We start from the raw sequence: 16,607 nt of genomic DNA, 5'->3' as shown, positions 1-16,607 counted from the left end.
TCTCCCTAGAAGATACCCGTTGGCAGCCTGCTGGTCGTCTACTTCAAGTGCTCACCCTCACCTCCCAAGGCGGGATTTCTCTGGCTGTCCAGGAACTCACTCTGTAGACCAGGAGGGCCTCCAACTCAGAGATCCGAGTGCTGGGATTAAAGGAGTGCTCCACCACCTCCCGGCTTCAAGTGCTTTTTTTTTTTTTTTTAAAAAAAAAAAAAAAAGCTTCCTTCTTAAAATAAGGGGGCGGGGGGGCACGCCTGTGATCCCAGCATTAGGGAAGCTGAGACAGGAGGACCTGGAGCCATAGGCCAGCCTGGTGTGTCTCAGATAATTAAAACAACAACAACAACAACAACAAAAGAAAACCTTTTAGCCTCTAAATGGTTTCTCTGTATAGACGCCTGCCAGAGCTGTGTACCGTCCTTATCCTCACCCCATCTCTGCTTTCTTTTAGGACCCTTGCTTCACCCCACTTTCACTACCGATTCAAAGGCTATACATGTAACTGTCAGTTCTCAACTTGAAAAACAGTTATGAGCCAGCCTCTCTCTGTGCAGCCCAGGCTCTCGTGCTGAGATTACCAATGCCTGTGACCACTCTGAGCTCTCAGACACCGGTTTATTTTAGCATTGGGAACTGAACCTAGGACCTTGCACTTGTTAGGCAAGTGCTCTGCCACCAGCTACCTCCCTTGATTGCCTTTCAACTTTTTGTTTATTTTTTTAAGATTTATCTTTATTTTATGTATGTGCAGATTGTTTGCCAGCATGTGTCTCCGTGAGTATTTGCACAGCTTATAGCTGTAGAAATGGGAATTGGGCCCACCCTGGAACTGGAGTTACAGACAGTTGTGAGGTGCTGTGTGGTCATGGGAATCAACCACTGAGCCATCACTGAAGCTCCTCAACCCTTATTTTATTCATTTATTTTTGAGGCGGCATCTCACTAAACCGCCTGGGCCAGCGCTGGACCGTCTGTGCCTCAGTCTTCCAAGTAGCTAAAATGATAGGTCTGGACTGGGTTTTGCTGCTCAGACTTTTTCTTACTTTTTTTATTTGTTTGTTTTTTGAGACAGGCTTTCTCTGTGTAGCCCTGGCTGTCCTGGAGCTCTCTCAGTAGATCGGGCTGGTCTGAAACTCAGAGATCTATCTATCTGCCTGCCCCTGCCTCCCAAGTGCTGGAATTAAAGGCGTGCTCTACCATGCCCAGTTCACCTTTGACAGCCACAGACAGACACTGGGTGCTGTTCTCCAAAGCTCTGCCCACCTTCCTCTGCTCACACAACCTTTATATTGCATTTTTTGTGTTTGTTCGTTTGAGACAAGGGCTCCCTCTGTGGCCCCAGCTGGTCTAGACCCTCCTGACTCATTAAGGACTGCTATGCCCTGTCACATGTCTGTCAATCTGGGTGCCCAGGCTCTCAGAACTCAGATATTGGTGGCTTCTCAAGCAGATGCTTTCCAAGCCCTGACCAAGCCTCAGGTTCCTCCACATCTTCCCAGCCCTCCTTCTACCTGCATGCTCCCAAAAGTTCCCTCAGCATCCCTGTCCCTAGGGCAACCTCTGCCAACCCCTTTCCACCAAAGGCTTCTATGCCAAAGCCCCACCCCCACCCCAAGACCTCACATACCCCCCTCTAATTCTCTCAGGTTCACTTCTAACATGTTCTCACAACCTAACTCTAGACCTCTTCTGTTCTCACAACCTAACTCTAGACCTCTTCTGTGTTCACTCCCACCGTTTGGCCTAGCTTCTCTCACTGTGCTGGGACCGTTATTCAGTGTCCGGGTTCTTAAAACAAACAAGTCGATCCATGATGGGGCTGTAGCGCAGAGTTAAAAGCCTCTGGCAGAGACCAGAGACATGGCCAAATGGTAAATAGTGCTGGTCACCCTTCCAGAAGACCCAGGTTTGACTGCTAGCACCCACGTCCTTCTAAAACTCCAGTTCCAGGGGATCAAAGGTCCTCTTCTGGTCTCCGTGATCACCAGCACACTTGGCACACATACATACACGCAGGCAAAACAGCTATATATATATATATATATATATATATATATATATATATATACATATATTAAAATTAAATTAAAATATATAATATATATTTAAATTATATAAATAATTTATAATATATATTTATATATAAATTATTATAAATTATTTAAATTAAAAGCCTTCAGTTGTTCCCTTGTTCTTGAATGGAAACCGTGAAAAATGGGCCACTAGGCTCACGTGATCTGGGACCCATTCGTTTCTGCTGCCATCGTCCCCCCAATATTCACCCCAACTCTTCCACCCCACAGCCTTGGGACCTTTGCGTATGCTCTAAGGAGTGCCTTCTCTGACACCTGCCCAGGCTGGTGCCACATGTCTTCGGGTCTCTACCAGCACACTTGATGCCCATGTGAGCAATCTGTGCCCATCTCCGCAAGGGAACTGGGCAGGAGGTGACATATGGTGCCGGGCCAAGCACAAAAATCTTGAGCCCAAGTAGTAGTCCTGACTCCCTCGGGACCACTCCACTCGTCATGACCCTAGGAAAGGTCTGCTGGCCACCAGTACAGCTCCCGTTGCAGAGTCCCACAGTCAGCCCTGCAGCCATCTGGAGCCCTCTGTAGTGTTTTTGGTACTTCCTGATGTACTGGGAAGAATAAAGTATGCCTTTGGTGAGCTAGGCAGTCTGATGGGGAGGGATGCTGGCACCTCTTGAATTTCCTCCCTGGCCTGCTGACCACTGGAAGAAACAGCATAGTCCTGTCCCAGCAGGCAGGATGGGCGACTGGGCATGTCCCCAGCTAAGTTCCACCAGACACAATAGCAGGAGTCACTGGGAGTTTTTCCAGCCTGAGGGGCCCTCTCCAGGGATGTGTTTTTGGGAGCCTCGGTTCTGGGAGAGGAGACTGAGGTCACTGGCAGCCTCTGGTTCTGGTGAGGCAAAGCTGGACTTGCTAGCTTTTGGAGGGGCTCTGTTTTCTAGGGTCCCAATCTTGGAGCTTGTACAGCCACAGGGGTGCCAGGAGAGTTACCCCAGGGTCCTAAAAGCTTCTCTAGTACCTACCCATCTCTCCCTCTGGCCTGCCTCTCCTGATGCTGGTATTTGCAAAGCAAAGCACCCCCAGGCCTAAGGGGGCAGGTCCCAGCAGTAATTCCCACAGTCAGAATCCCAATCTGTGAGGCTGCAGGTCTCCCCTGTGAATGAAGTTAGCATGTTGTCTGGCAGTAGATGACAGTGTTTGCCCCCATGTTCATCAGTGACTCCCCTCTCTTGCTGGGTATTCCCGTGGTCTCTCCAGGCACCTGACACCCAGTGTAATGAGTGGGATTTCTGGGGCCGTATGGGCCCCGGGCCACAGGCTCTGTCTGCCAAGGGAGGACAGGGTTACCACCAGCTTCCACAGATAACAGACCACACCAGGCACCGTGTAGTAAAATGGCAGGCTTCAAGAACTCCCTCCAGGGTGCGTAGGGTGTGGAGGTGACCCCAGGAGCAGACAGAGGAGACTTCCTGGGCAGGTGAGGGCAGATCCTTTCCGACCCACCTCCTACAGAAACCTACAGTTTCTGTGGTTCCCCAAACTTCTACAGACACCGTGTACTGCCATAGCCACACACACAGACTGTTTCCCAAATGAAGCGGATCAGCTGGTTGTAAAAATATAAATAGATTTTTACAGATTAGGTGTCAGAGAAGGTGGGTTAGCCAACTGAAGCCCTTCCCCACGGCCTTGGTAGGTGAGGACACTCCCATCTCCTGGGACCGGCTTATGGAAGGAAGGTTTCTATTGCTCCATGATCAAGAAAACTTGGGAAAGAAAGGGTTTATTTTGCTTACATGTCCCTGTAACAGTTAATCATTGAAAGCAATCAGGTCAGGAACTCAAACAGAGAAGGAACCTGGAGGAAGGAGCTGCTACAGAGGCCACGGAGTACTGCTTACTGGCTTGCTCAAACTGCTTACTGTACCCAGACCAACCAGCCCAGGGGTGGCACCGCCCACCTCACTAATTAAGAAAATATCCTTCAGGCCTGCGCACAGCCCGATCTTCTGGAGGCAATTTCTCAGTTGAGGTGCCCTCCCCTCAGGTGACTACAGCTTGTGTCAAGTTGACATAAAACCAGCCAGTACAGAGGAACCGAATAGAGAAGGGAAAGGACCGGTGTCCTCCAGAGAGTTAAGTAAGGGTTCCTCCCTGGAAGGTGTGGTTTTACCAGGCCCAGGCTCCCGTCTGGGTCTCTGTGTCTGAGTCTCCTGGAGCCCGCAGGGGAGGGGAAGCATTGCTCACCCTCCCAGAGGTGAGGCTGACCTGAGTGGGGTGTGTGTGTGTGTGTGTGTGTGTGTGTGTGTGTCTGGCTGGCTGGCTGGCTGGCGGGGACCCACCTGCTACAGGAAGGGCCCCGAGCAGCTGATGACAGGCGCTGGGCCCTCAGCTGCGGGAGGCAGCTCAGCAGATGTTTCCTTTCTTTGTCAGGGATGTGTAGACACTGACAGAAGTGACAACACACTGCGTTCACTCATTCATCGGGTATCGCTTGAGGTCCCAGTAAGCGCCAAAAGCTGTGCGGTCATAGGCCAGCATTGTCCCCTTGTGCAACCCGCATGCCAGTAGACACACACACACACACACACACACACACACCGTCAGTTCTGTGGGACTGGAGCTGTGGCTCAGCAGTTAACATGGTTTGCCACAGTCATGAGGACCACACCCACGTTACGAACTGGCTGCGAGAAAGGCAAAGGCAGGAGGAGCACCGAGGCAAGGCTTGCTGGTTTTCAGCCCAGCACATGGCCAGGGGTTCCTTTCCATTGTTGTGATACACCATGACCGAAAGCAACTTTGGGAGGAAAGTTTATTTGGTTTAGATTTTGTCCAAAGTCAGAGTCCAGCAAGGAAGTTGAACCAGGTAGGAGCCTAAAGGAAGCGTGAAGGGAACCTGCCCTTCTGACTTGCTCTGTTTGCTTTCTGACACACCCCAAGGCCACCTGCCCAGGATGGCACCTCCCACAGTGGGTTGGCCTCTTCTGCACCAATCTTTAGTCAAGAAAATGCCCCATACCCTGAGGGCAATGGGGGATGCTGTCACGGTGCTCACCTTTAATCCAGAGGCAGGCAGATGTCTGAGTTACAGACCAGTCTGGTCTACAGAGAGAATTCCAGGACAGCCAGGACTACACAGAAAAACCCTCTCTCTCAAAAAAAAAGCCCACCAGCTTCCCTACAATCCAGTTTAATGGAGACATTTTCTCAACTGAGATTTCCCAAAATGACTCAAGCGTTGTCAAGTTGACAGAAAACCAACACACACACACAAATATACTCACACATAAGCAAACAAATAGATGGCAGGGCCGGGTGTGGTGTGCACACCTTTGAGCTCTGAGGCAGGCAGTTCTCTATGAATTCAAGGTCAGCCTGGTCTACAGAATGAATTCCGGGACAGCCAGGGCTACAAGAGAATCCCTGTCTCAAAAACAGAATAACAAAAACAAGACCCCCCCTCACCCCCCCAAAAAACCCCTAAATATATAAATAAATTGATCACAGCTCTGTTGGGTGGGAGGCCATGGCCTGGAAGAGGCTGGCATGGAAACCCAACAGCATATTGCAGGGGAAGGACATCGTAGACAAGCGAATGCCGGTGACCCTGGGAATGGGGCCGGAGGGGATACCGGGATAACCAAGTCTGTGGAAGCAGTGGGGAAGAGGATAGGGAGTGTATGAAATGGTTGTGGAAACACATCAGAAGTTCTATGTGTCCAAATGCAGCTTTGCCTCGACTTTGCATTTTGTCTACACTGCTAGCGATTAGAGACAAAGTTTCTGTTTACCAGGTCCTTCCTGTCCACCACTGACAAGTGTAGTGCCAAGAGTTTCCAGAAGAGGGCAGAGGAGAGACGCAGCTGAGGAAGGGCCTGGCTCTTTGTTCCTTACCCCATCCTGGTGCTGGCCTAGGAGATGGGGTACAGTGTCCCTACTTCCACAGTGACCACATCTCTGGCTGATTGGCCTCCCGACACTGCCGGGTGGGCGCTGGGTGTCCATCCCCACACAATCCTACTTCTTCATGCTCCAGACCCGTAGGATGTCTCCTGTTCTTCGGTCCTGTCTGTCCAGCCATTCACCCTTCCGATGGTGTGCTAACCATCCATGAGTTTATTGTTTTGTTGTGGTTTTTAAATCTATGGTCTGCTAAGACAGACCTCTTGGAGCAAGCCTGCAATCCCCACCTGTTTAGGAGGCTGAGACAGGAACACTGAGTGTTCCAGGCAGCCTGGGCACCAGAGTGAGTTTGAAGGCAAACTGGACAACTTAAGACCCTGACCGTGACTCAGAGATAACACTGAACATGTGGGGCAGGAGACGTAGCCCTGTGGCAAAGTGCTTGGCTCTTGTGATGAGGCCCTAAGCTCAATTGTATTATTATCAATAATGCCACAAGAAGCAAAAATAATTTTTGCCCTTTTGATTTAAATAGTATTTTGGCTTTTATTAACTACATCACCAGAAATTTATTCTATTAAAACTCTCCCAGAAATCGTCGCAAAGAATTATCCTATAGCCTTATACTTAATACCCAAACTGTAAATGTAATACTGTTCTTTGGGGACGTAGCTCTGTCGATAGAATGTCTAGAATGCAGACAGCCCATCTTCAATCCCAAGCATAAACCAGGCATGGCTGGGCACACCTGTAGTTCCGGCTCCAGGATGCACTGTGAGACCCCAAGAGGCCAACTGCTAAGTGTATCTCACCTAGAGAGGGCTGGCAACACACTTGCTGAAAAAAGTAGGCCAGAGCCAGGTGCAGTGGTAACTGCCTTAATCCCAGCACTCAGGAGACAGAGACAGGCGGATCTCTGGGACTTCAAGGCCAGCCTGATCTACAAAGTGAGTTCCAGAACAGCCAAGGCTCTTACACACCCTATCTTGAAGAAAGAAAGAGAGAGAGAGAGAGAGAGAGAGAGAGAGAGAGAGAGAGAGAGAGAGAGAGAGAAAAGAAAAAATAAACCAGTGCAATATGGAATCTGAAACAAACAAAAAAAATGTTCAAAAATTGAGAAACCCAAATAAAGTGTGTCCTTAATAGCACAGAATGTTAAGTGTTTTGTACTGATAAACGTGCCATGGTTGTGTGAGATATTAATGCAGGGCATTGTGGTCAAGGGATGAGCAGGAACCCTGTGCATCTTACAACTCTCCAAATGAAATTATGTAATCCTTTACATTTTTTCATTCGTTTATTGTGCGTGTAGTGTGGGCTGGTGTGCGCCTGTAACACTGCACATGTGGGGGTCAAAAGACAACTCGTGGGGATCCATTCTCCCCTTCCGCCACATGGGACCCGGGGATGGAGATCAGGTGGTCAGGTTGGTGGCAAGTGCCTTTATCCTCCGAGCCATCGCAGCACCAGCCCTGGTTTCGCGAAATTCTTTAAGTAAAATCTATGGACACTAGACCCCATGGCGCTGAGTGTACACATGTTTCTGCATGTGTATGTACAGTTCCTCCTCGTGTGTGAGTGTGTGTGCGTGGGCATACGTGCTCCATATCTGGATATTTTAAGTGTGGGTGATGCTAGGTCAGCAGAGGCAGAAGAGCTAAGAAAAGTTGTGGGTTTCTGGGTCAGAAGCCAGAGAGAGGGAAGCCAGGTAAAGGGACAGAGGACTGTGCAGTAACTAACAGCAAACCAGAGCCTTCCCACATCCTTGCCAGCCAAACCTGGAAGAGAGGCCCAGGCTGCTGTCTAGGGCCATATCCTGCACCGGGCCCAATTATGACTCCCTTCGCACCAGAGCCTCAGCATCTTCCTGGGACGTGGAGTCATGACTTTATTCTGTAGGCCTGCGAGGCTCTGTACTGTTTCCCGCCGTGTGTTCCCAGGGTACAAGTAAGGTCTGAGAGGCGCTGGACCTGCTCCAGGGTCACATGGCTACAGAAGACAGAGCTGAGCCTGAGGTCCCGGCAAGACACAACACTGCAACACACATGTACTCTCTTGTTTTTCTCTACCTGGGCACAGGTGCTCCTGCCTTGAGGCCTGCTTGGGACCAGGAGCCAAGCCCGAGGTTAGGGGCATTGTCAGAGCGTATGAACAGAAAGGACTACTGTGTTGCACCAGTCTGGAGGGCTCTGAGAACAGACTGGGTCCCACTGCACCTTCCTGAGGACTGGGGTTATTTAAGACCCAGTGGAGAATGAGGGGGCTCTGCCAGAACCATGTCACCATGGCAATGACGGCAACAGTGCCAGAACCGCAAGCACTATTTTAGCCCCATGAAAAGAGAGTCAAATTAACTCCAACAATCACAGGAGATGCTAAAAGGTTTATCAGCCCTCGGCCTGAGCCCCTTAATGGCTTTATGCAACCTGAGCTCCGGGGGCCTGGACATTAAGCTGCTGGGGTCAGTGGGGTGGCCATCAGCTACCCAGAATGTGTGTGAACCGTCCTTGGATCAGGCTGGCAAGCTGTAGACTGACGGACAGCCAAACATTGTTCAGCAGGTCCTCTGGTCCGGCAGGGCCGTGGGAGGGGAGAAGCCCCACTCCCCTGCTCCTTACCAGGGACTAGTTTCATAAAGCAGGGTTGACAGAGGCAGCAGAACCTGAGCAGCACCCATGCCATCTTTTTGATAACGCCACCTTGGAGACTGGCTCAAGGAAAGACCTGAAAGTACAGACAGCAACACTTGTACCGTGTGTTGCCTGCAAATTTCTGTGATGACCGGGGGGGGGGGGGGGGTCATGGCAAACAGAAAAGGGGGGCCCAAAGCTACCATGGACTTCACTTGGCCAGTGGCCTCTGACCTTTGAGATGGAAGGTTGCACTTTCGGATGCATCAACCCACCGCCACACGCGACCCTGGCCCAGGCAGGAACTACCCTGCCAGGACATAAGGAGGCATGGCCCCTGCTGGGTGGCACTGGCTCCAGCAACCTAGCAGATGGAGGAGAAGTTGCCACTCTGCGGGGAGGCTCCAGACCGAGGCCTTGCAGCTTGGCTGTGTCCAGCTGTCTTGTTCTTTGCAGAGAGAAGCTCAAGACCTCACACCACCAAAGGTCAGGAGCTTCCCAAGGGCAGGGCCTGCCGACCTCCCTTACCTTTCCCTGACGGGGTGGCCCTGCGAGCACCAGGGACGCAGGTTCCTTTGCACCCTCAGACATGGCAGCTGTGGCGCCATCCCAGACATATGAATTCAGGGCCCCCACACCCCACCCCCAACCAAGGAGGCTGCAGGGAACTTTGTGTCTTTGGGCTGTTGAGAGTAAGGATATGGAGGAAGTCCCAGAACGAGGGGTTAATGGCCTCTTGTAAATTAGGGGTACGTGCAGACATAACACTCATCTAACATGGACAGAGGGGCAGGAGTGAGGAGCCAGATGGACCAGAGTCCTTCCTGCCACGTGGCCAGGAGTTACCCCAACCTCCGTGGGCCTTGAGTTCCTCGCATGTGTGGGGGGGCTATTCTATCTCATCCGGAGTAGGTAAGCCTGCCAGACACAGGGCCCTGACCGCTCCACGCCAGAAGACCATCTTGCTGCGTCTCTTCCCAGAGGCTACTGGCTCTTCAAAGGGAGACTTGAGCCAACTAATAAATAGAAATGGTATCCACCGAGTGGCAGCAAGAGATAGACAATGTCCTAGATGCTACGAGGAAGAAGCAATATTGCATGGTTTTATGGGAAATGCCAACTTCCTGTTGTAACAAAATGTTTGAAAAAAATCAACTTTTTTTTTTCACACAGAATCTCATTGTGTAGTCCAGAGTAGCCTGGAATTCACTATGAAATAGTTATTAATACCCTGTGTTAGAAACATAGATGGACAGATACTTTGATATCTTTCCTCATGTCTGAACTTATTGAATAACTAATAAATCCATGAGTTATGTTGATTTTTGGGTATAATTTGCTAAGTAGTCATGATTTTCCTTAATAGCTGGCCGTTAGCAAACAGAGTCTTTATCTAACTAAATTACTAATATTAACTCCCAGATACAAAATACAAATCACATAGTAAATCTTTTTTTGCTGATGCACAGATGCACGCACACGCACGTGCATGCACACACACACACGCACACACACACAAGCTTCGCAAGGTTTAAAGAGGCCATGACAGAGCTCAAGGGGTCCCAACAGTTCTTACTGGTGGCAAAGGCCTAAGATTCAGACACACACAGCGTCTCTGAAAATTAGATAATGAGCTTCTTAGAGAGCTGCTGGAGGCCCTGCCACAGAGACAGACCTCAGGGTTGCAGGTTTGATTCCAGCCTTAAGGTTGGCTAGACCTGCAAAAGTGAGGGGTAGGACCATGGAAGACACAGAGGTTAAAAATCAACAAACATGTGAAAGAACAGAAGTGGGTTCAGACAGATGACTGGGCAGTCGAACAGATGGCAAACTGAGAAGGTTGTGTTAGCAGCAAGAGCCAAGCTGAAAACCCTGGGACAGCTGAGAGTCCTCTGCTGATGGTCATTTGAAGCGTCCACTAGATGAGCAGGTGACTGGTATGTGGGGTGGTCATTGCCGTTGCAATATGAGACGTCCTCCCCTTTATAGGACCCCAGTGAGGATGTTGCACCCTCCCTCAACGTGGTACATTTGATAAGTTACGAGAGTTGGTTTTTCAGTTATGATTTTAATATGCCTGTATGCTCATGTAATCTAGTTTGCTTCGGTGAATGTTTAGGGTGATACCATGTTTACTTTCAGGAATAAGTTTGTTGTGAAAAATTATTTCAAGGTGTGTTCCATTTGTTTATGCTCTGAAGCATTTGTTTAACTCTGTGAAGCTGTGACTCTTTGCCTGTCTAAAACACCTGATGGTCTAATAAAGAGCTGATCAGCCAATAACAAGGCAGGAGCAAGGATAGGTGGGGCTGGCAGCAGAGAGAATAAATAGGAGGAGCAATCTGGGAGAAGGAGCAAGAGAACAAGGAGAAGAGAACGTTGGGGGCCACACAGCCAGCCATGGAGTAAGAGTGAAGGTAAGATTACAGAAGTAAGAAAAGGGAAAAGCCCAGCGGCAAAGGGTAAATGGGATAATTTAAGAAAAGCTGGCTAGAAACAAGCCAAACTAAGGCTGGGCATTTATAAGAAAGACTAAGACTCTGAGTGTGATTATTTGGGAGCTGGGTGATGGGCCCCCCAAAGAGCCAAAAGAGTAAAAAAGCAAACAACATAAGTTACCAGTTTTTGCCTCATGGGTGGTGATAGTCAGGTGGTGCTTACACACACAGCGAGTTACAGTGTGAAGTTACAGTCAAACTGAAATACAATGCTGCTTGTACAAGTCTCTCAGGGTAAGGCACATCTTGAAAACAAAACAAAACAAGACATAAAAAACAAACCGGAGTTTTATACAGCGTGGAGTAGTGGCCCGATCTCAACAGAAACACAGAATGGCTTCCAGCTCTTAGCTTCAATCCTCAGTCCTCCTGCCTCTGTCTCCTGAGGTGTTACAAACCATGCCTGGCCAGGAAGGTGGGGAGCAAAGGAGATTTATTGTGGCTCACAGCATCAGAGGTTTCAGTTCACAGTTTGCTTGATCCCATTGCTTTGGGCCCATATAGCAGGGCAGAGCATCACAGCAGGGAGCAATGGTACAGCAAAGTTCTTCTTTTATAGCACCCAGCACACTGAGAGAGACAGGATAGAGCACAGCCCCAGTAACCAGCAACCTCATTTCCTTCCACTAGATCCACCTGCCTCTACCTCCCGAGTGCTGGGATTAAAGGCGTGCCTCTCCACCGCCTGGCTTCCCTCCTAAAATTGTTTTGCCATCTATCTCCCAGTAGTGCCACAGACTGGTGACAGGCATCATTGGAGGATTAAAGTCCAAACCGTTAGTCTGGGAGACTTGCTCAGTGCTGTGGAAATAGCATATGTCATAGGGAGAACAGGACACCAGGCCTATTCCAGAGCCAGCATGCCAGGCCCCTGGGTAGCAGACCTTCTCAACTAACGAGAAGGCCTTTATTCCACAAGAGAAGGTAGGCTCATCTTCCTCCGATTGTACTTGTTGCACTGAAATGGAGACTTCCTAGCTGTAGGTTTTCTGGTTCCCCATCCCTCGTCCTTACAGTGCGGAGCAGCTGGAGGACAGTTCCAAGCCCTGCTTCTGCCCTGTGAGTTTCTCTGCCCCAGAGCAAAGGAGTTGGCACCACGGGGAAAACCTTCACAGACAGGATGGCATTTGGTTAGGACGCTGTGGCACCTGCTCACATTTGCTCCCTCACTTCTTTTTTTTTTTTTTTTTTAAATTTATTTATTTATTTATTATGTATACAGTGTTCTGCCTGTGTGCATACCTGCACCCCAGAAGAGGGCACCAGATCTCATTACAGATGGTTGTGAGCCACCACGTGGTTGCTGGGAATTGAACTCAGGACCTCCGGAAGAACAGTCCATGTTCTTAACCGCTGAGCCATCTCTCCAGCCCCCTGCTCCCTCACTTCTAAAGGTCTCAACGAACTCTGTTTCTGGAGAGAGAGAGAGAGAGAGAGAGAGAGAGAGAGAGAGAGAGAGAGAGAGAGAGAGAGTGTGTGTGTGTGTGTGTGTGTGTGTAGACCAGGCTGACCTCGAACTCACAGAGATCCACCTGCCTCTGCCTCCCAAGTGCTGGGATTAAAGGCGTCTACCACCACCGCCCGGATCTAGAGACTCTTGAACTAAAATGGATGGTCCCTGAAGTAGCTCCAAGCCAGCAGGGAGTTGATACTTTCACTAGTGCAAGGACAACAAGGATCCTTACCAGTAGAACCTGAGGTGATTTATGCCAGACAGCCTACAGAGACTTCATTCCTTCCCTGAGGCTGATGCTCTGGCCAACTATGACCTCAGGGACGCATGAAGGTCAGAAAGTTCTCCAGGATATCTTTAAAGAAACTCGGCAGCCAGAAACCAGACAGTGCTGAAAATCAGGCCCAAGAACTAATTGCAAGGGTTGTTGACCCCAGAGGAGCCCTGTGAGTTTGGTTGATGGGTCTCCAGATGGAATCCGACCCAAAGAATCCAACTGACTTGGCTCCCGTGGTAGAGGAGGAGAAATTCCCCAGTCTGAAGTCTCCACAAATGCCCTGCTTGATGATGTCTGTTGCCTGGGTTGTCTACACGGAGTGCAAGCAAGCTGGCCTCAAACTCAGAGATCATCTGCCGCTTTCTCCCAAGTGCTGGGATTCACGGTGTGCGCATTCACCACCTGGCTAGGGCTTTGAACTTTTCGTCCCTCTGCCTCAAGCCTCCTGGATAGTTGGAATTGTCAGTCTCTGCCACCAGAGGCCAAAGAGGTTGTTTTTTTCCTTTCTGCCGCTGTCATAGCTGCATCAACGATCTAGGATAAGGTGGCTGTAGTTGAGGTCATGAAAGAAATTCTGGGGGACCCAGGATCCATGCTTGTGGGGATTATCTTGATTAGATTAACTGATATGGAAAGCTCCATCTTAAATGTGAGGAGGACCATTCACTGGGCTTGTAGTCCTAGTCCTGAATTGAATAGAAAGGTACTGGGCACATGAATCAATTGCTCTCTGCTTCCTGAGTGTGAATATAGTATAGCCAGCTTCCCCTCCTGACATTGCACCTTTCCTCCCCTTTGCTACGTCTTTCCTCACATGAAAACAGGTTGTAACACTCCACAACTGTGAGCCAAATGATCCCCCCATCCCTGGTTAAGCTGGTTTTTGCCAGAATCTTTAATCACAGCAACAGAGGGGGTAACTAGTTCAAGAGAAGGCTTGGCCGTCTTAGAGAAGGATCCCATGATACCTCCCCCACATATATGATGAGGATCCCCCCAAAGCCTTTCTGTGATGCTCTTTGCCAGAATGTGTCCTGTGGAGAGGTCACCTGAAATCCAAAGAACTTCCAGATACAGGATCTGAGTTGACACAAAATGTTGTTGCTGTCTGAATGCCGAGTGACAGGTGGGGTCCTTGCCCATGTCTGTCTCATTGTCAATCTGAGAGGTCAGATCCTGGTTTCCAGTATACTTCGGTTAACATAAGCCTGTTGTTGTACCCCCCCCCCAACGCCGGAGTCCCTGTGGTTTGGGGGTTAACATGAGAGACTCACAGAGGCTGGGAAGAGAAAGTCTGAAAGTGAGAGGACTCACTACTCAAGCTTCCGTATGTAGACAGTTACCCAACAACCGGCGTGCGGTCAAGGTGACCAAGGCCAGCTCCTGGAAGGGCATGGGTCACTGCATCAGAGGTACCTAAGCCTTGAGAAGAGCTCCCCAGGAGTAGGTGGGAAGGGGACCCATTCATCCAGGCATGGCCTCACTCCATGGCACTGCGTAACTGAGGGGTAGCTGAGCTCATCTCATCAGCCCCCCATTGTCTTTTGGGGTGGCTGTTGTTACAATGTTGGCTGCCACCTTGCCGTCGGGCATAGATGGGTTTAAGGTGCCTAAGTACACGTGAGCATTATTAGGAGGTGGGTTGCCGAGGATCCTGAGGCTGTGCCTGGCTCAAGCAGCAGCTGAGGGGGACAGATCTTGCTTTCTGGTAGTGGCTGCACTGGGGACGCTCACTCAGCTTGCAAGCTTCGGGGTCCTGGGAGCAGTCATTTACTGGCGGTGGCCAGGGATGAAGGATGGGCGCCCTGTGGCATTGCTGCTCACTGCCCTGGGTCATAAAGCACACTCCAGCTTTTCCTCTTCCCCTTTCTCCCCCGACATTATATTCCATGTCTCCTGCTTCTGGGGTTGCCATCTGCACTGAGCCGAACAACTTCCCCTTAGAATGCTTCAAACCCAGAACCTCAGAATGTGACTTCTTTGGCTTTTTGTAGATATACAGTTACGTTTAAGATGAACCATACTCAAGAACGGAAACTCTTAAGTCCAGTGGCAGGTGTTTGTGCAAGAAAGAACAGAAATAAACCATGGGATGACGGATGCAGAGGTCAGGGTGATAAATCTTAAAACCAAGGGGTGCAGGCAGCAGGGAAGCAGAGGGAGGTTAGGGTAGATGCTTCCCTGGAGCCAAGCCTACCTACGCCTAGGCCTTCAGGACTTCAGGCCTCCTTGGCTCTGATAGGACAGGCTTTTAGCCCAGACAATAGATACCCTGACTCCAGACTTGTCTCAGCTCTGCTTCAGAGGAGTATACCAGAACTCAGCCCTCTACGTGGGCTCCTTCTGATACCCTGCATGTCTGCCCCCTCACTAGGAGAAGGGCAGGATTGGATCCTTAAGCCTGGCTCTTGTCCAGGCCTGGCTGCTGGAGGACTCTGTCTCCTGACATCCAGCCCCCACTTAGCTCCATCAGCCTCCAGCCTGATTCAAAGCATGCCCTCCAGCCTGGGGCAGAGGAAGAGGCTCTCCCTGCCAGGATGAAAAGCCTCCTGCCTGTCACCCGTCCTTTGTCCCCCGGTGCCATTGCAGGCAGGAGGCACTGACATCCTCCCTCCAAGCTGGCTCTCCTCAGCTGCAGCCCTTGATCCACCCCTAGCCTTCCGTCAGCTCCTGTCCTCACCACCGGAACAGAGGCTGGCGTTTGAAAGGCGTCAGTCTCTCTTGTCCTTCCGCCTGCCCTGTAAACATGTGGGCAGAAATAGCAGCCTGCAGGCTGGAGGGAGTGGTTGCTGGTTGCAGAATCAGGCGAAGGCTGCTGCCCGGGTGGGCCTGGCTGCGTGGGAGCCCAAGGCAATCGCAAAGGCCGCTTTAAATAGCTCCCCGTGGGTACATGCAGCAGAAAGAGGGCAGACCGCAGGCGGTAAGAGGCAGGGCAGAGGCGGGTGCTGAAGCAGGCAGGTTGTGCAGTTGGAAAGGAATTAGGCTGCCGGCCTCTGGATCCAGGTGAACTCAACTGCTCTAAAGCCTTGAGTCCACCCACCCCTCCCCTAGGTCCTAGAGAGCTCGAGCTGGCCCTGCCTGCTTTCTTGGGGGTGGGACCTAGGTTGCACTAAGGGTGAGCAGTGACAATGGGTGGTCTTGGACTATCTACAGTGTGCAGCATCTAGGGTTTGGGTCCCCATCCTCAGGCAACTCTCTGACCCTGTAGGTGGAAATAGTAACCATGTAGGGAGCCTCTAGAGCAGAGGCGTGGGGATGGGGGAAAGCCTTTGCCCTTGGGTCTAAGTGAGGACATTCCTGTCCTGTGGATGTCCCAAGACAGTTGAGTTTGGACTGCCTCTCCTGCTGCCAGGAACTGAAATGCCAGCTGACCCAGATCAGCCTGGCCACCAGCTCTCTGTTGGCTCCTGGACCCATTCCATCTTTGAAACTCTTAGCCACACTAGAGCCCCACGCTCCCACCCCCTGGGTGGCCTGTTAGGCCCCACAACCTCATCCTTCAGCACCAAGCGGCCAGGGGTCTTTGAGACGGAGACAAAGACCGAGCACTAGTCTGTGTCTGAGCAGAAGAGCCGACACCTTCCTCTGCGCTTGGAGAACAATGCAGCCCCGTGTCCCTCGTGAGACTGGCTTTATGATACTACCACCCACAATGGTTTGGGACATGTTACTGGTGCACACAGTCCCTTGCCAAGCTTCTTAGTGGTTTAGAGTAGGGGCCCACCAAGAGGGGGGCCACAGGACCAATAGGGCGTGGTCTAGCGCCACCCTGATTAAGCAGGGCTGGGCCTGGCTGACTGTCACCTCTTG

The sequence above is a fragment of the Chionomys nivalis genome, chromosome 11, assembly GCF_950005125.1.
Source record: "Chionomys nivalis chromosome 11, mChiNiv1.1, whole genome shotgun sequence".
Classification (NCBI taxonomy): domain Eukaryota; kingdom Metazoa; phylum Chordata; class Mammalia; order Rodentia; family Cricetidae; genus Chionomys; species Chionomys nivalis.
The sequence above is the reverse complement of the archived record's forward strand: the minus strand, read 5'-3'. Positions refer to the sequence as shown.